The sequence below is a fragment of the Hippocampus bargibanti genome, linkage group LG13, assembly GCF_051943395.1.
Source record: "Hippocampus bargibanti isolate YZ-2025 linkage group LG13, ASM5194339v1, whole genome shotgun sequence".
NCBI classification, from domain to species: Eukaryota; Metazoa; Chordata; class Actinopteri; order Syngnathiformes; family Syngnathidae; genus Hippocampus; species Hippocampus bargibanti.
The window spans coordinates 2,558,446-2,582,459 of record NC_142746.1 but is presented as its reverse complement, the minus strand read 5'-3'; the positions used below and the strand labels follow the sequence as shown (position 1 = coordinate 2,582,459).

Below are 24,014 nucleotides of genomic sequence, written 5' to 3'. Positions count from 1 at the left end.
CAAGCTACAACACAGGGTCCCCTTCACGCGTTTGTTGATACAAAACCTTTGCGTAGTTCACCTGATAATTAGTTATCATTTTCATTAGCATTGCTCTTAAGCATAGAATAATAAAACCAATGACTAAGAAAATAAGTACAATCACGATCGCGACAGGCATAAACAGTCTAAGCGGGTGATCAGGCCGTCGATCCTTGGCCATAGCATCTCTGAGATCCGGTTGGTGAACGACCTTGCAATGACTTTGGTGCACCCAGGTGGCTCTTTCGCCGATTTTGATGGCAGTTGGCGTGGTGATCAGCACGGTGAATGGCCCCTCCCACTTCGGCGCCGACCACGTCTTTCGCTTGATCGTCTTGATCAGGACCTCGTCTCCTGGTCTTAGCCTCTCCTGTGGGAGCAAAGAGGACTGTGGCAGTTCACATGTGGAATGTACTTCTCTTGTGAACATTTCGCACAGCCACTTTGATAATAGGGCAACTCGATCTGATTCATTTTCTGCCCAAAGTTCACCTTCCCATAATGGGAGGATGAATGGTCTGCCATGCAATATCTCGAATGGTGTTAAGCCATTATTAGTGGCTGTTATTCTCATGTATAATTTCACCTGAAACAGACATTCAGGCCATGGTTTGCCTGTTGTTTCCATCATTTTTCTGAGTTTATTTTAAATTGTCCCACTTGCTAAATGAATCAATTAGCATTAAACAGTGTTTATAAGGCCCACTTGTGCTTAGTTCAATGAAATCTATATGGATCACTTCAAAGGGTGTGACCCCTGTGGAAATTTTCCTCTTTTTAGACACATGTTATCTTGTGGGTTGTGTTTACAGCAAATGAAACAACTTCGACAAAAGTTTTTTGCATATAAGTTGAAACCTATGCCTAAATGGAATATCTTTCCTGCTATAAACCCCATCCCTCCTGTTGATACATGTGACCTACCATGGCTTAAACGAGCAACCATGGGGAACATGTATCTCGGTAAACATGGCTTGTCGTCGATTTCATACAGTCCGTCAACAAGTTTAGCACCATCGGCCAATCACAGATCTTTTTTTTTTTTAGATTTCGTGGCTAACGCTTGCATATCTTTTAATTCTGTCAAGGCTTTGTTGCCTTCTTCAGTCCACTGAATAGTCGTTCAGTGACATTTCGTCTTAATAAATGAGTGTCCATAATGGTTGGGTGACTTGTGCATAATGCGGAATTCAAGTTCTGCAGTAAAATGTCATCATCTGTTTTTTCGTCTTCGGTCTGGGCACCTGCAAACTTGCCTGTTTTTTTATGTCCTAGAGATACAACTTCCTTTTGGCAAAACTGTAACTTATTCAAAGTAGCTTTGTTACCTGTACTTTCTAGATTTCGGAACAAAGCGATTGATAGTCTTGTTTTCGTCTGGGCTTGTATCCTTCTTCTGTTGGTATCAAGGCTATTTGCAGTTTCTGTAAATGATCTCTTCCGAACAAATTAATAGGACAATCTCCACTCAAGACCATAGTGACTTTGTATGGTGTTAATCCCTCATCTAAAATTTTAATTGTCTTAGATATTGGTAATTTTATAACTCTCCCATCTGCTGAAATTTGTTGTCGGCTCGGAGTGACACCTGGGATGGTGTCTTTTCACCCTGATCTGCATGCACCACTATCACAAACTGATAACTGATGACTGTCGTCATCAGTTAAGTAGTGGGGGTCCTCGCGTCAATCTCGTTGAGCTTTTTCCTGCTGCTCACCTTCCGGGACGAGCGGACGCTGGCGCGCTTTGGCTGCCGCTGCTTTCCCGCGTAATGTTTTTTACCTGTTTTTTACCTTCTTTTAGCCTTTTAAACCTCTTTTTAGCTTTTTTATGGTTCACGAACCTCTGGAATTACCAGACAGTCACCAAACGAACGTTGGCTATCGATCCATCTCATGATTCCGGTCGCTTATCCGGATCACTGACGAAGCCGCGTTATCATCTCCACCCACCTGTTCCCGCTGTCGAGGGCTACCTGGCCGCTGCCTCCCTCTTCGTGTTGCTGGTGAATATCATGGCGCTTCTCCATCGACCTGTTGGGCGGCTACAGTACTCGGCGGCGGAGCTGCTGAAGTTCCGCTCCCGATGGACGAGCGTGCCACCGGCGATTCTCCGGTTTCCGGAAATCGCTCGTCGCCCTTCACGGAGGTATATCCACCGCGGATCACGTCGAGGCTTTCACCTCGATGGCTCCAAGGATATCACCTCCCTGTGGTCATCCGTCCGCCAGCCGCGCAGAGGGAGTAGCCGCACGATCGACCACCGTATGTTAGCCGGCCTGGCTAGGTCGGCTAATGCGCCTCGTCGTGGGGACGCCACCAGCGTCAACTTCGGCCTCCTCAACGTCCGCTCGCTTACGGGAAAGGGGTGTCTTATCCAAGACATTCTAATTGACCGTAAGCTTGACTTTTTTTGTATAACTGAGACTTGGCAAACGGCGGGAGACTTCTCCGAGCTCAATGGCGCAACTCCACCAGGCTTTGTTTACATTGCTAAGCCCCGCCTCTCAGGCCGCGGAGGTGGACTTGCAATACTTTACCGCAAGAACTGGAGAATCCTTCAAGTTTCTATCCAGGAAACCCAATCTTTTGAATGCCTTGCGTGTAAAATTTCTGGACCCTCACCCACCATCATAGCCACTGTATACCGTGCACCAAAACCACATTGTGACTTTCTAAAAGAATTCTCTGAGGTCCTCACACACCTCTCCACCCTGTCACCGAATGTAATTATTCTCGGAGACTTCAACATCCACATGGACAATTCCACTCTTCCCCTCACTAAAGACTTCACCTCCTCACTCGACAGCCTTGGTCTGCACCAATTTCCCACCCACATAAAAGGCCACACCCTGGACCTCATCTGCATGTCTGGCCTTACCCCTAAGAATTGCACAGCTGATGAAATCCCTATAACAGACCATTTCCTGGTTTCATTCAATGTTTCCATCACTCTCTCTCTCCCCAAACCACCCCGTGTCATCACATATCGCAACATCAAGGACATCAACGTTGCCACCCTTGCTGAGATGATTGCCACCCTGACTCTGGACCACAACTCTTCTCCTGATGAACTTGTCTCCCGGTACAACGCGGACCTCACGAACACCCTCAACGCCCTTGCTCCTGTAAAGTCCCGGTCTGTTCAATTTACCCGACCTGCACCCTGGTTCACCCCCCATCTCCGCTCCATCAAGACAAAGACTCGCCAACTTGAAAGACTTTACAGAAAGTCCGGGCTCACTATCCACAAGGACATGTATGCAACTCACCTTACCCTTTATAAGGACTCTATCTCACGCGCAAAATCGCTTTATTACTCTGGACTCATTGATTCAAATTCTGGTAACTCAGGGGCCCTCTTTTCCCTCTATCACAAAATCACACAATCTCCTATCTCTCTCCCCTCACACTTTTATTCCTCTGAGACATGCAACACTCTGCTGATGTTTTTTAGCGAAAAGATCAACAAAATCCATCAGCACCTCGGGTCCTCTGTCCGCCCCCCTTCTCCCAGCCTTTCTACTCCTTCCAAACTTTTTTCCGCTTTTGCACTCCCCCATCCCTCTATAATCTCAGACATTATCACTAAATCCAAGAACTCCTCCTGTCAACTCGACCCCCTCCCCACTATCCTTATCAAGTCCTGCCTACCCTCTCTTCTCCCATTTATTTCTACCATTATTCACTCCTCATTATCAACTGGAATTGTTCCTATCCCACTCAAAACCGCAGTTGTCACTCCAATCTTGAAAAAACCTGGCTCAGACCCAAACGATTTCAATAACTTACGTCCAATTTCCCACCTTCCATTCATCGCCAAAATTCTTGAAAAGACAGTTGTTTCCCAGCTTCACTCACACCTCACTCACAATAACCTCTATGAACAATTCCAGTCTGGTTTCCGCCCCCGCCACAGTACTGAATCGGCTCTCATAAAAATCACGAATGATCTTTTTATGGCAGCCGATGCCGGTTCACTCTCCATCCTCATTCTTCTCGACCTGACCTCAGCTTTTGACACCATTTCCCACCCTATCCTTCTCGACAGACTTTCCACCCTAGGCATCACCCACACCCCACTCCGCTGGTTTCATTCCTATCTCTCTGATCGCGCACAATTCATCCAAATCAACTCGTTCACCTCACGGTCCTCTCCAGTGTCCTCTGGTGTGCCTCAAGGGTCTGTCCTGGGGCCACTTCTCTTTATTATCTACCTACTTCCTCTTGGCAATATTTTCCGTAAGTTTGGCATTCACTTTCACTGCTTCGCGGATGACACCCAACTCTACCTCTCCAGCAAACCCGACGCTTCTCTTCCACCTTCATCCCTCTCATGTTGCCTCTCAGAAATTAAATCCTGGCTTTCCCATAACTTTCTCAAGCTCAACAGTGAAAAAACTGAACTTCTTCTTGTCGGTACCAAATCCACCCTCCACAAAACTAACAGTTTCTCCCTCACCATTGACAGTTCTGCCATGTCCCCCTCCCCTCAGGTCAAGAGTCTGGGTGTCATCCTCGATAGCTCACTTTCCTTTCACTCCCATATTAATAACATTACTCGGTCTGCTTATTTCCACCTCCGTAATATTAACCGTCTCCGTCCCTCGCTCACCCCTCACTCCGCTGCTATCCTTATCCACAGTCTTGTCACCTCCCGCATCGATTATTGCAACGCACTTCTCTTCGGTGTCAATCAGAAATTTCTCCATAAACTCCAACTCGTCCAAAATTCTTCAGCCCGGATTATCACTAAAACCCCCTCCTTTCACCACATCACCCCTGTACTCCAGCAACTCCACTGGCTACCGGTTAAACATCGTATCGAATTCAAAATACTTCTGTTTACTTTCAAAGCCATCCATAACCTTGCTCCTCCCTATCTTTCTGACCTGCTTCAAATCTCTGTTCCCTCTCGGTCCGTCAGATCCTCATCCTCCCTTCACCTCTATGTGCCCTCTGCCCGTCTCACCACGATGGGATGCAGAGCTTTCAGCCGCTCTGCTCCCAAACTCTGGAATTCACTCCCACCCAACATCCGTAATATTGACTCCCTCCCTATTTTCAAGGCTCATCTCAAAACCCATTTGTTTAAAATTGCTTTCAATGTCTAATTCTCTCTGCTATTGTATTATTTATCATTTTACTTATGGTTTTATTGTTATGTGCTGTGTTCTATTGTTTTTATTGTAAAGTGTCCTTGGGTGTTTTGAAAGGCGCTTGAAATAAAATGTATTATTATTATTATTACTATATTGTTTGTTGTACGCCGTAGGTCTATAATCTTTCTTTCGTTTCTTTCTCTGTGAATTTGATCTACAATTTCGAGCAAAATGTCCTACTTTGTTACATAGGTAGCATCGGTCGTTACGTTGCCAGCTCCTCTTTTTTCGACTTTGGTACAACACACCCTCCATGGCATAGGCCTTCACCTGTTTGGTCGGTGACCTCATATTTTCTCTCACCACTTCCTGGGCATGAATGGCCCATTCCATGAGATCAACCAGCCTCCCAGATCAGTGCTGTACATAATGCTTACGAATGAAATCTCCTATCTCTGGCGTCAAATTCTGTTGAAATATTTGTTTAAATTGATTAATGTACATTGAATCATCATCCGAAGATTCTTGTATACCGCTGTGATTTTTGTAAACATTCCAAACGTCCTCGGAATGATTCAATATCTTCATCCTGTCGTTGTCTACATTGTTGTAAAATGGTGAAATTGGGTGTCTTTTTCCATAATTTCCTGATATTGTCACACACTGCCCTACGCTGGGCAGTCGCTTCCTCGTAAGACATGTTGACACCGGTTGAGGTCTTCCCAGTGTAACAGCCTTTCACTCTATTCTAATTATGACCAAGACATCGTCTGAAAATCTTAAGTGTTTCCATTCCATTCAGTTGGTAAGAAGCACACAATTATTCAAAATTTTCAGTCCAGTTTTCAGCATTCTCAACAAAATCACCTAATCCTTTGCACGCTTCAGCCACATCACTATCACACCAGGGTCTGTCCATGAGAATTGTTCTGTCATTAATGTCAACTGGGTTAGGGTTAGCTACTTGGACCAAGGGATAAACTTGACAGTCGCTATCATCATTCACCTTAACATGATGCAATTGTTCAAATGGATACAATTGTTTAGAGCATCCTGTCTTGCTTCTGGTAAGGCTGCTAATATCGCCCTCATCATCACAAACAATGTGTTTTTCTAAGTCAGTTTGTAATGACTGAGATGCCCCAGTAGGAGTCGTGTGTGCTCCAGTCTGCTCCTTTTCTGAAAACACATCTGGTCTTCTGCCACAAGCAACCAAGGGTTGGAGGGAGGGTGGGGGGCAGAGAGAGTAGTCGTAGGAGGAAGTGAAGGACCCTGCGCACAGATCCTCCTCTGACCTCTGACCCCCAAGCTCAAAACCCCCACCCCACAGCCCGCCCCTCTTCTTGCTGTGGTTAGTCTTTGTCTCTTCTAGTAATGGTGATTGCAATGCCATGTGCATTTTGTCAAGGGAACCACCTGCATCAACTCTCACTGGGGCCTTACCCTCCCTGCCCCCTCTCACGACCAGCTTCCCGCAACCAACAACTGCCCTCCCAGCTGTTGCCACACCCTCAGCCGCCACTCTGCCTCCACGTTCCTGCCTGTCTGTCACAACTGCGCAGGTGAGGAACCAACTGAGGTGGATGGAAGTGAGGAAGGCAGCAGGTCCGGATGACATCAGTTCCCGACTCCTCAAGACCTGCTCCGACCAGCTGTGTGTCATTGTCCAGCACTTGTTCAACCTGAGCCTGAAGCTGGGCAGAGTTCCACAGCTGTGGAAAACGTCATGCCTGGTCCCAGTGCCCAAGATTGCCAACCCAAAGGAGCTCAACAGCTACAGACTGGTGGCGCTGACGTCTCACCTGATGAAGACGCTGGAGAGACTCGTCCTCGCCCACCTGCGACCGCTGGCAAGCTCATCGTTGGACCCGCTACAGTTTGCCTACCAGCCCAGCATCGGTGTAGAGGATGCCATCATCTCACCTCACAAACAGGCCACAGTATGTGAGGGTAAAGAACTGTGAGTCGGACAGGCTTCTCTGCAGCACCGGAGCGCGGCAGGGGACAGTCCTGGCTCCATTCCTGTTCACCCTCTACACCTCGGACTTCAACTACAACACCCCAACCTGCCACCTTCAGAGGTTCTCTGACGACTCAGCGATTGTCGGCCTCATTACAGATGGAGACGATAGGGAGTACAGGGGACTGACAAAGGATTTTGTGGACTGGTGCCAGCAGAATCACCTCCAGATCAACACCGGGAAAACCAAGGAGCTGGTGGTGGACTTCTGCAGGAAACAATCCTCACCTGCACCGTTGAACATCCAGGGTTCGGACATTGAGAGGGTGACCTCCTACAAGTACCTGGGTGTTACTCTCAACAATAAACTGGACTGGACTATAAACACGGATGCCCTAATCAAAAAGGGACAGAGTTGCCTCTTCCTACTTAGGAAACTGAGGTCTTTTGGAGTTCAGGGGTCACTCCTAAAGACTTTCTATGACTCTGCGGTGGCCTCAGCTATACACTATGGAATTGTCTGCTGGTGAGGCAGCATCACCACCCGGGACAGAAAAAGACTGGAACACCTTGTCAAGAGGGCCAGTTCTGTCCTGGGCTGCTCGCTGGACTCTCTGGAGGAGGTGGGCAACAGACGGACGCTATCTAAACTCCCACCCCCTCCTGCCCACCCTGACAGCACTGGGTAGCTCCTTTAGCCAGAGATTATTACACCCGCGCTGCAAGAAGGAGAATTACCGCCGCTTGATCCTACTGACTGCTGTCAGGCTTTGCAATTCTCAGTGATCACATGTGAAAAAAAATGCACACTTGTATATATGGGTTGATGCAATATTTCAATGTGCCTTTCTTGATACTTGCACTATGTACAGTTTTTCATGAAACTGTTTTGCACATTTACATTTGCACAGTATACAGTTGACAGTTTTATTTTGTTATGCTCAGAATATCTTTTTTATCTATCCTTTCAACCCCCACCCCATCCCTTTCAATTGCTGCTGTGGACTGCAAATTGCCTCATTGTGGGACGAATAAAGGTTTTCTGATTCTGATTCTGTAGTGTGTGCAAACCTCATAGCACAGTAAGAACACTACAACCCAATTTCTTAACTGTCTTTCAAATGTGAAAAATAGCCCCTATCAGTTAATAAATTTGTCTCAAGGAATATGCAAGACATGGCATTTACATACTATTTCCCAGGAACGAGGAGGAGGAAATGGAAATAGATTAAAATAACATACGCACTGTGATTTATGAATATTGCATGTGTTTTTAATAACTGTCAATCGAAGGTGCAAAGTTAAAGAAGTCAACATTTATTGAAAAATGGAATCCCTTTCAACATTCAAAACATATTATTACACAACGAAATACTCAAGCTCAATAATATCTACTTGTGTTAAACTCCGCAAAATCATGGATGGATTGTCCTGACCGCGCGCTCTACAAACTCGCCACGGACACCCTCTCCTTCACGCACAAACAGGACACGTTTATCGTTGTCAAGCACACAGACATGGGCTGTATTAAATATCCTACCTGCGTCTGAAAATTTAAATTTAAATTAAGAGTGATGTGAGGCGTGTTAATTAACCTACTGTACAGCTGCCGTGCGTGATTGTGCATAGCATTTAATTAAAAGACGCACTTCCAAACTTTCCATATGCATTTTTCTTCATAACACAGCAGAAAAACTCACCATTCAGTGGGAACAGTGTTGTTGGTCTCCCTTTTTGCCAGTGCATCAAAGTCTGGAGTTACTTTTGTTGTGGCAATTCTCATGACAGGTGTTGGTCAGTTAACTTGGATCTGTGATGGGCTTTGTTGATTTTCATGATGCTAAACGTATGCTCACGCACGTAGGTTGAGCCAAACAGCACCAGCATATTTTGCGCCGTCCTCCGGAGGTTTGGAACGCAGTCTCGTTAACTGAAGCGTAAAAGTCATTCAGTTGAAAAGACTTGAACTTCTCCTTGAGACGGAGTCAGACTGAAGATCAATCCGTTCCGATTGCAGATCCTGCAGTGCTGATTCAGGTTCTTGTGATAGGGAAAAGGACACCAGTTGAAGTGACTAGTCAATGTTTTCAAAATCACAGAACTGACTGCAAAATTCTCTGTGCAGATCGTCCAGTGATTTGCAGTGTCTTCACATTTCGGGCGGCCTCTTTCTGCACGGCTAGTGTGGGGAAATGTGCAAAACATTTGTTTGACATTTGCCTGGAGAATAAAACCAGTTTGGGGGCAGCACACTGGCTTCACAGTGCAGAGGTCGCCGGTTCGTGTCCCGGTCCGGCCTCCCTGTGTGGAGTTTGCATGTTCTCCCCGGACCCGCGTGGGTTTTCTCCGGGTCCTCCGGTTTCCTCCCACACTCAAAAAACATGCATGGCAGGCAGATTGACCACTCCAAATTGTCCCTAGGTGTGAGTGTGAGAGTGACTGTTGTATGTCTTTGTGTGCCCTGCGATTGGCTGGCAACCAATTCAGGGTGTACCCCGCCTCGTGCCCGAAGACAGCTGAGATAGGCTCCAGCGACCCCCGCGACCCTAATGAGGAATAAGCGGTACGGAAAATGAGATGAGATAAAACCAGTTTGGATTAGAAGGCTCTCATATTTGTGTACATGTCGTGCACAAACTGATCTTTCCCCTGTAGCTTCACGTTCAGCTCATTCATGTGTGAAAATAAGTCCACAGCAAAGGCAGTCTCTCATCTCGGGGAATTCTTCGCATGTCCCCATTAAATAAAAAAATGAGCGAATCTCGTCTTTGAGCTCCCAGACTCGTTGAAACACTTTCCCCAAACTTAACCAGCGGATGCGACAGTGGTAAAGTAGGTCCTGGTGAGCCGCATGAGTTTCTTCCAGGAACGTAATTAGCAGTAGCCGCCCGTTCTTGTGTTGACTGCTTGCTAGCATAGTTTGCATGCTTCGTGGCAAAGTGACGGCTGATACAGTGAGACCTCAACTTACGAACACTTTATCTTACGACCTTTTCGTCTTACGAACATCAAATTTATGAAAATTAAACCTTATAATAAGCACTAATTTAATAATACACACCCACCACTGCTGGTGGAGCAATCTTCGGTGGAAGAACACCAAAGCACACGACCTTCGGATCTGGGTGGAGTGATCTTCGGCGGAAGCACACGACCGAACAGCGCTCCAGCCGGCGCTACTTTCCACACCCCCTCTAATTGAATGCACACCTCGATCGCCTACTTGGAGCTTTTTGCTGATAATTTTACGATGATGGGACAGAAAAAAACACCACAGGCTCGTGTTCAGCCCAAGAAGACACAAAATAAAATCACAGTCGCTGAAAAGAAGGAGATAATTGAAAAACACGAACGATGTGTGCATTTGTGTGATTTAGTGGCCGATGCTAAGTCTCCGGAACAGAGAAGCCTTCAAAGGTACATCTGTTGCAAAAGGACTTTCTGTGCTCTCAAAGCGACAGTCTCGGGCAATCGAAGAAGTTGAAAAACTTCTGTTAATTTGGATTAACGAAAAGCAGCTATCCGGCGACAGCATGAGTAAAGCTATTTTATGCGAGAAAGCACGGCTAATTCACGGCGATATCGCCATGCGCCAACCTGGAAGTTCGGCGCTTATTGAGGATTTTAAAGCCAGCAACGGAGCATTCGAGAACATCTGAGGGCAAGGAGGAGATCGCTGCAGCATCGGGTGAGCTCAGTGGAAACGTCTGTGTAAACTCTCAGTCGTACAGGAGTGGTCCATCGATGAGAAGGTTTCTTCAGCTGTCATCTATCCTTTTTTTGAAGGTGTCGGATGTTTCGCCTCCTATCCAAGAGGCTTCGTCAGCGAACTAAAGTCTGACTGGTCGTATCGGCCCTATTTATATATCCCTAATGTCCAGACATGGCGGCGCCGGAAACAGCTATGATAGGTCCCTATTCTCAGGTTGGGGGGGAGCAGAGGACCACTCCCTGTGGCCCCACTGATTGTTCCTACATTCCTGACTAACGACTGGCCTGTTTGCCTCCCTCTCTCCGGTATCACCTCATCAGCATTATGAATGTTGTCTAGCCTGTTTTGCATAAGCAGGCTATTACATGGACGATCCAAATTGAATCTTACCCCACCAGACCGGTTTAATGAAGGATTTTGTTGTTTTATGAGAATTGCTTCTTTTACTCCCCTTTCAAACCATCTACAGTAAAGTCTCGTTATATCGATATTCTCGGGAGTTGGACAAAATGTCGATATAGCCGTACTGTTGATATATCCGTCCTGCGCCGAACCGCATTAACAAAAGCCGCCAAAAGAGGGCATCCAAGCGCCATATAAGAAACGGAGCTGGCCATATGAGCTCGCCATTTTGTGCCTCTTTTTTTGGGTGAGATGTTCCCCCAATGTTGCCTCAAAATGGCACATCTAATTCTTTAATCGATTGCAAACATGTATGCTTTCCTCTTCAGAACTACAGTGTATTTGAATCATATTCATAACTGGATGTGTAACAAGAAAGCATATTATCCGAATCTGAAGCCAATGTTTGGATTCACAAGCAATGCAAGACGTCCTGGCGTGAAGTCATTTTTATTGGTGTTTTGCATTTCAATAAAAAGTCATCAATTGTCCTTTAATACACAGTATGGAATGTACAGTAATTTTCAAAATCATCACGCTTCAGCATACAAAACAATAAACATTGTTGAAAAAAACGATTGCATTCATATACAGCAGGGGTCGGGAACCTTTTTGACTGAGAGCCATAAAAGTAAAATATTTAGAAATGTTTTTCAGCGAGAGCCACACGCACGCGCGCGCACATACAAACGCTCGCGTGCGCGCGCATGCGGACACTTTTCAACAAAATATCAGAATTCATTATTTAAAATAACTTTGTGATAGTACTCACCACTAACATGAATGGTTTTCCGTTCCTCGTGTTTGGTAAAATTCCAGGAAAACGATCGGAATGAAATTCAATTTGCCGGTCCAGAGGCGAAGTTACTGCTAGCTGGCCTGCACACGGCTCATAAGCTTCCACACTTGCTATCTGCAATATACTTCCCACAGAAGTATGTCGATGCTAACGTTAACATGGGGCTTGTTAAAATGTCACTGACATTCGACTGTTTCGTCGATGGTATTGTTTCATTGCAAATTAGAATCAGAACATTTTCTCTCCTCGCCGTCTTGCTGGAGCTCAAACACTTTGAAAATATTTCAAAAGGAACAGGCCAAGATTCCCCCGTGCACGCCCGCATTCGGTGATCGAAAGCCGGCTTGAAGACCTCCGCAGACGCCCGCTGTCCGATTAAAACTTCGTTTGTCTTTCCTGGTTCGCGCATTGTCTGGAGTTCACTTGATAAAAATATCAGCAAGTACAATAGATGGTGGACAAACATCTACTTTATTCTAATGAGACAGAGAAAGCACTTCTCGTCTCGGTGGGACGAAGACATGAGCACAAGAGCACAAAGAACAAAGAGAAAGCAAGAGAGAACGAGCTCCCGCTCCGACAAGTTTTTAAACATAAAGAGTGGCGATCTGTTGTCCAATCAGTTGCGAACAAGTCGACCTTTCCCGTCCAATCGGTTACGAGCAATTCAGTGTTGGGCGGGTCTCAGATTGAAGTTGGAGCTGTTGCTTTTTCTCCACGGCTATTGACTAATAAGACTGATAGTTTTATTTAACTAAATTAGACTGAAATTAAACGTGCACAATTCATAATATATACTAAGCTAAACATGAAAAAACATATGTTTACTTAATATAAACATGAAATAACGTAATATGTTTACTAATGTGCATAAACACTCTATCACCCGCTGTCACACTTCCAGGGAGGCTGCGTCACCCCCCCAGCTCACTCCCACCCGATGCGGTTCCCCGCACACACACCGGTGTATTCACGGTGAAGTGCACTCGATGGGCTCAGTTAAAGGGGTGTTTACCTGTTTCAACATGACGGCCACTATCATCCAATCAACATGGCGCTTTCGGCCATTCTAGGTCAGTGTCATCCAATCAAAATTGCGCTTTCCGCCAACTGCAGCCCCAACGGGAAATGAACGGCGAAAAAAAACGACGAAACGAAAAAGTAAATACATATTTTAGTTTTATCGGCGAGCCATATGCAATCATCAAAAGAGCCATATATGGCTCGCGAGCCATAGGTTCCCGACCCCTGATATACAGTACAGTGGGCATGTACATACCACAACAGGGAAACTGCAACGCTTACATCTTACCGTATTATGTATGCAATTTAAAAAAGTCATCAATCTTCTTCAGCTTCCCATTTTTACCTTTTAACACAAACACTTCAATCTCGTCTGCTACACACGAGTTGGCGTCTGAAAATCAAAATGGCGTCTGCTACACAGGAGCTGGTCACGTAACAAACTCACGTGCCCAAGTCACGTGATCAAGTCGACCAATGGCGCGACCGATACAGCGACCGATACAGATTTCGATAATGGTGGTATTGTATAGAAACCCCTAAGCAAATATCGATTCATCTTAAATATCTTTTGTATCGATATAAACATAGCAAAATGGCCGGCGGGAGATGAAAAAGAGCACTGTAGTAACCGGATTATAGTAAAAACCACAAATCGTACTAAACAGATTGTACTAAACTAATTATACTAAACTAATTATACATAAAAAGACAAGAAATGTGCACGGGAAATGAAAATACTGTCGTAATAAGCAGTATTAACAATATAAACGATATCGATATAACGAGACTTTACTGTATGTTCTTTTGCTAAGATTTTAACCTGATTGTCGTCAAATGAGTGGTTGCTAGCTTTTAGGTGCAAATGTACTGCCGATTGAGGCCCACTCGTATTATCCCTGCGATGTTGATAAAGTCTTTTTTTGAGAATTTGTTGAATCTCTCCAATGTACTGCTCCTTACAATTTTCATTCTTACAATGTATTGAATAAACTACGTTACTTTGTTTTTCATTTGGCAGCATATCTTTTGGATGCACTAATTTTTGCCTTAACGTGTTTATCGGTTTGAAATAAGTAGGAATTTTGTGTTGCCAAAGGACTCTTTGTAGTTTCAGAAACTCCTGCAATGTAAGAAACTGCTACTCCTCTCCTTTTTGTATCTTGAGAATCTTTGGTTTCATTCCCTATTCTTTCTTTCTGACATTTGTTGAATGACCACTGAGGGTACCCACAGTTAGTGAGTGCTCTCCTGATATGTTTTGACTCCTTTTCTCGACCTTCAACGCTTTTTGGTATTAATTTAGCCCTATGCTGGAGGGTTCTGATAACTCCATGTTTGTGTTGTAAAGGGTGGTTAGAATCGAAAAGTAAGTATTGGTCAGTGTGCGTAGCCTTCCTCTGTCCTCTTTTATAATTACTTTACAATCCAAGAAGGCTCGTTGGTTCTCTTTAATGTCCTCACGAGTAAATTTAATGTTGATGTCTACAGAGTTGAGGTGATCTGTGAAGGATTGAATTTCTTGTTTTGTAATTATGACAAAAGTATCGTCCACATAACTAAACCAGTGTCTAGGTCAGGGGTGGGCAAACTTTTTTACTCGCGGGCCGCATTGGGTTCTAAAATTTGACAGAGGGGCCGGCCGGGCCAGGAGCATTTGGAGGGAGAGTTTGGGACGGAAAATAATAAACCTAAAGCATTAAAGGACAACCGACGCCTCCGGACAAGTTATGTCCATAATTTATAAAATCACTTCAAATGACTTCGACTGAGCGTATTTTACAAAGATTCCACAGCATATAGCTATAGTTTACGTTTTAAGACTTGCGCTGAATACTCATGAAGTCTTGTTTTCGAGTTGATGACGATCCCCATGTGACGTCATGTTTGGACCGCCAGTGACTGAGAAAGCAACACACAATGCATTTTGGGTACTTTGTTTGGTCTGAAATCTTCGTGTTGATCCGTGTTGATGGCGATATTAGAAGGAAAACACATAAATAACGCCATGGTGAATCGTGTGTTGCACCAAGACAACTATTTGATATTCGCTGACACAAATTCCCAGCTGACAAATCAGCCCATTTCCAACGGAGCTTGGGCGCCATCTTCTGCATCTTCTGGTTGCTACATTGCTGTCATTGACGGCTCGAATTGATATGGGAGGACTCCTTGAATCAATTGCAAACATTTATGCTTTCCTCTTCAGAACTATTTGAATTATATTCATAACTGGATGAGTAACAAGAAAACATCTTCTCCGAATCTGAAGCCATTGTTTTGATGCTCGAGCAAGGCAAGACGTCTTGGCGTGACATCACGAACAAGGGGGTGGGACCTTCTAAAACTGGCCATTTCCGGATTCATTTTGAAGTCATTTTTATTGGTGTTTTTCATTTAACTAAAAATATCAGCCTGCCTGATTTGGGTATTTTAGATGCTATAAAACGTTTTTCTGATGTCAGTGGGGAAAAAAAAAAATGGTGCTGGTTGTCCTTTAAATGTAGTGTGTACAAACCTCATAGCACAGTAAGAACACTACAACCCAATTTATTAACTGTCTTTCAAATGTGAAAAATATCCCTGATCAGTTAATAAATTTGTCTCAAGGAATATGGCGTTTAAATACTATTTCGCAGATACGTACTTGGAGGAGGAAATGGAAATAGATTAAAATAACATATGCGCTGTGATTTATCAAGATTGCGTCTGTTTTTAATAAGTTTTCATTGAAGGGGCAAAGTTAAAGAAATCAACATTTATTGAAAAATGGAATCACTTTCAACATTCAAAACATATTATTACACAACGAAATATTCAAGCTCAATAATACCTACTTGTGTTAAATTCCGCCAAATCATAGATGGTTTGTCGTGACCGCGCGCTCAACAAACTCTGCACTGACGCCCTCGCCTTCACGCGCAAACAATACACGTGTACCGTCGCCGAGCACACAGACATAGGCTACCTGCAGTTGAAATTTGCATACTCGGCACGTTGTAAAGTCGTCCAATTGCATGTCATTTTCCAAAATAGATGCACAGAACCTCAGCCCAGAAGAAATATTCAAAAGATGCTAACAACATATGTGACGCTACAAAACGTAAATTTACATTAAACCGTGACTGTAAAGTGTACGTGAGACTTATGAAAGGGGCTTAGTGGCTCGTAGGAAGCAATGCAAACGATGCATTGTGCACCACAATGACAATCGACTGACTACTGCAGCAAAATCTACACAATGCACATTTACCGTAAATTAAGCAAGGCAGCATTTGTAGTACTCTTGATTTAAAAAAAAAATTATACTTTGTGACAATATTTTTTAATGTGGTTAGTTGTCTCATTGTGCTTCAAGTTGTGAAAAATGGGGCAGGCAACTTTTCAGTTATCTGCCCTGTTGTCCGCTAACTTTTTGTCATGAGTTTCAGACACTGTTTTTACTATAATTTGGGCAAGTTCGGCGGGCCGGATTAAAAAGCCGTATATGGCCCGCGGGCCGTAGTTTGCCCATATCTGGTCTCGGTGTTGTCCACGGGAAGGATGTGAGGGCCTGTTTCTCCATCTATTCCATGCACAGATTAGCCACTATGGGTGAAACTGGTGAGCCCATAGCACAACCATGAATTTGTTTGTAAGATTTCTCCCTAAATTGAAAATACGTAGTATTAAGGCAGATTTCCAATAATTGGCAGATGTGATCCGGTTCAAGTTTGGTTCTTTCATGCAGAGAAACTTTTATTATCAGCGATTACAAACTAAACTTACCCATTACAAACTAAACTTACCCACAAAATCTAGAAGGAAGTGTGTGAATTTACTAAATTCGGATACATGAGGCACCACAGCAAAACCAAAGTGAGACAAAAGGGTAAATTTCAAAAATTACTTTTACTGAAACAATCTCAGTTACTGGTAAACACGCGAAAAATTAGGAATGAGCAGATTTCAAGGGAGAATTGGATCAAAAATTTGTCAGACAGAGATCTCTCAGAGACAGAAGAGGCTGTACTAACCAAAGGTCTAAATTTCTCAGTAATTCCTAAAACAATATCTACAATAGATTACATCACAGCTACTGAATCGGCTATTAAAAATAACAAACTTTCGTCTGCAGAGGCAGATGATCTACGCATTAAAATATCAGCCCTTCTCAGTAGTGCCAAACTACCTCCGTCCAACACAACATTAGAAGAGAGAAAGGCGTTAACTACTCTACAAAAAGACAAAAATATTACTATTTTGCCAGCAGACAAGGGCAGATGCACAGTGCTTCTCAACACATTGGATTATGAAGACAAAATAAAGAGGTTAATCAGTGATTCTAACACTTATGAACAACAAAAAAGGGACCCTTCCAATAGATACAAGAAAGAAATGATAGACTGTCTCCAAAAGTTAGAGAAAAGAAAACATATAGACAAACAGTATGTATTTTAGATTATACCCGGGAGAGGCCACGCCATGTATCTATGGCCTGCCAAAAATACATAAAGAAGGGTTCCCCCTCAGACCCATTGTTTGTAGCATTGACTCCTCTACATACAATGTAGCCAAATATTTAAAAACTATCTTAGCTCCGTTGGTTGGTAACACAGAATATCACGTAGAGAACATCACAGGGTTTGTAGAGAGGATCAAAGACCTTATATTGGAACCCGAGGAAACTTTGGCATCTTATGATGTGACTTCTCTCTTTTCATCTGTCCCAACCCCAGCAGCAGTCTCAGTGGTGAGGACGAGACTGCTGTCGGACGTTTCTCTGCATGAAAGAACCAAACTTGAACCGGATCACATCTGCCAATTATTGGAAATCTGCCTTAATACTACGTATTTTCAATTTAGGGAGAAATTTTACAACCTAAATTTTGCACCTAAAAGCTAGCAACCACTCATTTGACGACAATGAGGTTAAAATCTTAGTGAAAGAACATAGATGGGTTGAAAGGGGAGTAAAAGGAGCGATTCTCATAAAACAACAAAATCCTTCATTAAACCGGTCTGGTGGGGTGAGGTTCAATTTGGATCGTTCATATAATAGCATGCTTAGGTAAAACAGGTAAGGCAACATTCGTAATGCTGATGAGGTGATACCGGAGGGAGGGGGCAAACAGGCCAGTCGTTAGTCAGGAATGTAGGAACAATCAGTGGGGCCACTGGGAGTGGTCCTCTGCTCCCCCCAACCTGAGAGTAGGGACCTATCATAGATGTGTCCGGCGCCGCCATGTCTGGACATTAGGGATATATAAATAGGGCCGATACGACCAGTAAGACTTTAGTTCGCTGATGAAGCGCGAAACGTCCGACACTTTCAAAAAAAGTACAGATGACGGCTGAAGAAACCTTCTCATCGATAGTGGAATGATGTGCAGGCTTTTACCGAACAGTTCCATCCAGAAAAGACTGTGGCTATGAGAATCATCAACATCATGAACGATAATGTGATGCCTCAGCTTCGCAACACCTTACAAGTCAGAAAGCAACAGGTTTCAATTAAGAGGTTTTTAATCACCAAAAATGATGAGGAGTCTCCAAAGAAAAAAGAAGAGAAGCCACACCATATGTTAAGTTACCAACAGTCCTTATGGAAGGTGACTCTCCTTCCATAAGCCATCAACGACCATCAAAAAGGTAAATACAACTTTATTTTACAGCACAGTTTATTTCTTTAATTACACTCCTCATGTAATGTGCCTCTCTTTCCAAACAGCAATTCCCTTTGACCTTCGACCTCCAACGCCATTCCATCAAGCCATCAATCTTCTTTTCCTTTCGGCTTTTCACTTCAAGGGGTCGCCACAGCAAATCAGTGTCCTCCATCTTTAGAGGTTTGATCCGCATGTTTGTTTTGGCCAAGCTTTTACGTCGGATGCCCTTCCTGACACAACCCTCTGTATTTATCCGGGCTTGGGACTGGCACAAGAAGACATATGTCCCTTTGTGGCTACAGGACAAGCAACTCGCTCAGTAAAAGCCTCCCAAACACAAAATGGTAATCGCTGCCCACTATCTCTCTGTACCACTGTTAAAGTCCAATTTCTGTTCACACAGGGTGCTTCTTATTTTGCACTCAGCCATTCCAAATGTTCTCAACATTATATCAATGTGTTTCTTTTGAGTTATTTTGATCTGTCCTTTACTTTCTTTAAAATCGATACCTAGGAAGTGTCTAAGTGGACCCATATCTTTCATTTTGAACCTTCTTTTTAGCATTTCTTTTACTTCACTGAGTAGGGTATTGTTACTCGCCGCTATGATTAAGTCATCCATGCACACTAACAAAATGACTTTCTCATTTTCGGATTATCTGCAGTAGACACAGTGATCAGCATCATTTTGTATAAAACCATTCTTCATAAGGTGATTATTTAGTAACATGTTCCAGTTACGCCCTGACTGCTTTAAGCTTACATACCAAACATTCTCCTATTTGTAACCTGGTCTCAAAACCTCCAGGTTGCTCCACATATAATTCACAGTCCATTGGGACATGGAGATATGCAGACTTCACGTCCATTTGGTGGAGGGTAAAATCTTCCTGCACAGCCACCTGCATCAGTGCTCGAATGGAAGTCATGTTAGCTGTCGGCGAAAATGTCTCTCTGTAGTCAATTCCTTCAACCTGACCAAATCCTTCTGCCACAAATCTGGCTTTATAAGTCTCAGATCCATCTGGGTTTTCTTTCACCGTATACAACCAGCGACCTCCCACTGCTTTTTTGCCCTTCGGTAGCGGAGTCAGAGTAAAAGTCTCATTTTCTGTCAGGAATTCCATCTCCTCTTCCATTGCAGTAGCCCACATTTTTGACTTTTCAGATTGCATAGCCTCTTTAAAAGTCCTAGGTACACCGTAAATTACCTTGGGATTCCATCTCCTCTTACATTGCAGTAGCCCACATTTTTGACTTTTCAGATTGCATAGCCTCTTTAAAAGTCCTAGGTACACCATAAGTTACCTTGGAGAAGTAGTTAATATTTTCGGTTTTGTCATCATCACACTTAGTTTTACATATGTACTCCTTTAAATATTTGTCATGATGCTAAAAGAAATGTTAAATAATTTTGTGTTCTGGATTTTGGATGGGAGAAAGGTGCGCATTTCTCCCCATCCAAAACAGTAGAGTTGGGCGACCACTAATTAACTCTGAGAAGGTGATTGCAACCACCTGGGAATGGCCAATTGCCGCTGGGACCCGATTGGCCAGAAGCTCAGGTGAAGCACCTTTAAAGCCAGACTGAGTCAGTCACTTCGAGGAGGAAGAAGAGGGACAAAGGACAACCTAGAGAGCAGTGTTACCTGGGGTCTGCCGAAAACTGATATCAACTTCAAATAAAGAAAACTCACAATACCCTTCCTGCATCTGGCTGAGTGAACTTTTACCAACTTTCCACCTGCTTGCTGTCTCGCCGCACGACAATTGGTGGCAGTGGTGGGATCGTTACGCCTTGCTGGAGTGGAAAGGATAAGAGGAAGCCGAGATGGAGAAGGTGGGACGAGGAAGAAGACGTGCAGCACGGGCCAACCAAACTGAACTGGAGAGTTCTGAAGAGGATCAAGGAAACCAGCAGCTTGAGTTGCACCAAGACGATGCCGTTCTTTATTTCCATGAGGCGTCTGGCCAAGCCAAGGCTGGAACTGGGCAGAGTGAGTCAGAACCAGTGGTGAAGCCTAAGACTCAGACAGTGAGTACCACCACAGCTCAACTTAATGAGGAATTGGTGAAAGAAATCAGAACTTTCATGCAACACTCTAAAGATAGAGAGGGGGTGTTGATTGAACAAATCAACCAATTAAGAAATCAGATGCTCCACAACAAGCAAGAATGGACATTTGATTATCAATTGAGTCAACATTATCCTCAAAAAGCACAGCCCCAAAACACTGACCCTCGAACATCCAGACCAACAAACCTTCCTCCGGCACAAGAAACCTCCAAGTCGGGTTACCTACCATATGCCCAACCCCCACATTTTCCTCATCCAAGACAAGCTGCAATTCCCATGGTTTCTGAACCCAGAATTCCAGAAAGAAAAGGAAGATGCAGAACGTCCGGAGCTGGAAGAGGATCTCCAGCGAGAATAACGGCAAGAATTTATCAGGGAGAGATTGGCACCCTGGACAGAAGGTGTTAATATTGTTGCATATGGGATCAAGTAAGCTACTGGCAAAGTGGCAGGGCCCATACGCTGTGACTAGGAGAATAGGACCTGTCACATGACATTCTCTGCCCTGACAACAAATGTTATTGCTGATTATTTGACAAGAATGTCTGAACTCTGAGGAGAGGGGGTGAATGATGTCATGATGCTAAAAGAAATGTTAAATAATTTTGTGTTCTGGATTTTGGATGGGAGAAAGGTGCGCATTTCTCCCCATCCAAAACAGTAGAGTTGGGCGACTACTAATTAACTCTGAGAAGGTGATTGCAACCACCTGGGAATGACCAATTGCCGCTGGGACCCGATTGGCCAGAAGCTCAGGTGAAGCACCTTTAAAGCCAGACTGAGCAGTCACTTCGAGGAGGAAGAAGTGGGACAAAGGACAACCTAGAGAGCAGTGTTACCTGGGGTCTGCCGAAAACTGATATCAACTTCAAATAAAGAAAACTCACAATACAAAATTTTGTCCCATCACTGTGGACTAACCAGTCATCATGAAGCAGACCTCTGCTCCACTCGCTGTTGCTGCTTTGACAGAGATGTTCTGCGGAAACGTTGGGATGTAGAGTGCCTGCTTGAGTCTCGTCTTCATGCGTCGTCCCTCGCTGTCCAGCAAGTAGACCTCAGCCTCTTCTCTCATCTTTGCCATTCCACTCACCTTGGTTCCCTCTGCGAGCTCAATGATGTGGTCCTCGGGTTTGAAGTTCTTGTCAACCATTTTGAACTTCGTGGCGTCATTGACCATATGTGCTGTGGCGCCACTGTTGACCATAAAGCCTTTCTTGTTTCCACTTGACGTATGGTCATTTAGATTGAAGAAGAAGGTGTGTGCTGTGACTCGATCTCGTCAGCAGCTCGCTTCATGACGTTGCGGCCTCGTCCTCGACCGCGTCGGCCTTGATGTGGCGTGTCCCACCTTCTTTCCTCTCTTTTTGGCTGGGAAGTGCGAGGACATGTCCTGGCCATGTGCCCTCTTTTACCGCAGGTGTATCAGTCAGGTCCATTTTCCTTCTTCTCCCTCTCCCATGTGGTTTTGTAGTACCTCTGGTTTTCATTACATTGTCTTCGTTGGCACTCTGGTCACCTTTTCCATACTTTTCGGTATTCTCAAAACCTCTTAGCTTAGTTTTGAATTCGCAGAAAGTCATTCTGTCATTAGTTTGGGTGACGTGCACAACGAATGGTTTGCCCGTCGGTAATGTGCTCTTCTGCTCTTCTTAATAAAAACAGCTGAATCCTTCTAAACCGATATGGTAGGGTGAGGTTCAATTTGGATAGTTCGTACAACAGCCAGGCAAATAGGATTAGGAATACTGATGAGGTGATACCGTGGAAGTGGCGCATTCAGGCCAGTCGTTAGTCAGAACAATAGGAACAATCAGTGGAGTGGCAGGGAGTAGTCCTCTGCTCCCCCCCAACCTGAGAGCAGGGACCTATCATAGAAGAGTCCGGCAGCGCCATGTCTGGACAGTAGGGATATATATATACAGTAAAGTCTCATTATATCGATATCGGATATATCGATAGTCCCGGTTATATCGATATTATTTATATGCACGCACGGAGAAAATTACATGCAAACAGGGTCGGATATATCGATAGTCCCGGTTATATCGATATTTTTTCGGACTCCTTTGAATATCGATATAACGAGACTTTACTGTGTATATATATATAGGGCCTAAACTACCAGTAAGACTTTAGTTTGCTGATGAAGTTTCTTGGATAAGAAGCAAAACGTCCGACACCTTCAAAGAAGTGCAGATGACGGCTGAAGAAACCTTTTCATCGATGGACCACTCCTATACGACTGAGAGCTTACACAGACGTCTTCTTAATAAAGTGAATACAGTCTCTGCTTGGCAATACAAACTCACCACCCGTGGTTTGTCCTTTCCAGCATAATGCTCACGGAGAATCTCCAGTACTCTTCTCCCGTCACGTTTTGCGTCCCTCATGACCAGCGATAGGCTCTTATTGTCCAGACATTGCACCAACTCTGCATATGCCTCTCCATTCTTAGCCTTGTCTTCGGCGAGACCTTCTTCACACACATTTACACTCGACAATTTTGTAGTCCACCATTTATTAAACACTCGGCATTCGCTGTCTTTCTTTCTCTTTGGTCCGCTCATTTTCACAGAAGGGATTATTGGTGACGTGAAAGGAAGTGAAAAAAAGGACGTGAAAAAAAGAGAAATATGCGCCACTCCAACAACGGTCAATTTATTTTGAATGCGCCATCTATTGGGGAAACGTGGGCATTGCGGGGAAAGGGTAAAAATGAGTTTTTTACTATAATTTGGACAAATTCGGCAGGCCGGATTAAAAAGCCGCTGGCCGTAGTTTGCCAAGTCTGCTCTAACAGGTGTTTATGTAGAAACACTGCCCTCTGGTGGCCAAGGCATGCACGACAGGAGCTGTACAATCACAGCCTGAAATACACAAATTGTTTCATTCTTTACTTGTTATTTCATTCAAATTGTTTGGTTCTTGTTTTACAGGGTCTGAAAAGACAAAAAAGTATTTAAATGATCATTTTAATCCCGGACGAGATGCTGATTCGCAAACGTGCCGAACCGCGCAACCATTCGTCTTTTTTCTGAATGCGTCACACTTTTTCAAAATCGATTCCACTACTCGCTCGCCTGCCTGCGCGCACACAACAATGGCCAGCCAAGACCAAAGCGGATAATGTCAACGGAAAACGGGGGACGATCAATGTATTTATGTGTGCGGCCAAAAAAAACGAAAGAAACGTTTTTTTGTCTTTCCTAGGCGGCGATTTCGTTCAAGCGAGACCGGCGCGGGGCCGCCTGCCTCACTAGCATGACAT

At 44.2% G+C, this 24,014-nt stretch overlaps 1 protein-coding gene across 1 annotated transcript in view; it reads right to left on the bottom strand.

Annotated features, from left to right (window-relative positions):
• LOC148888948 (ubiquitin carboxyl-terminal hydrolase 54-like) overlaps nucleotides 1–24,014 on the bottom strand; it is a 35,023-nt gene that overhangs the window by 10,266 nt on the left and 743 nt on the right. The gene's annotated exons all lie outside the window — the stretch shown is intronic.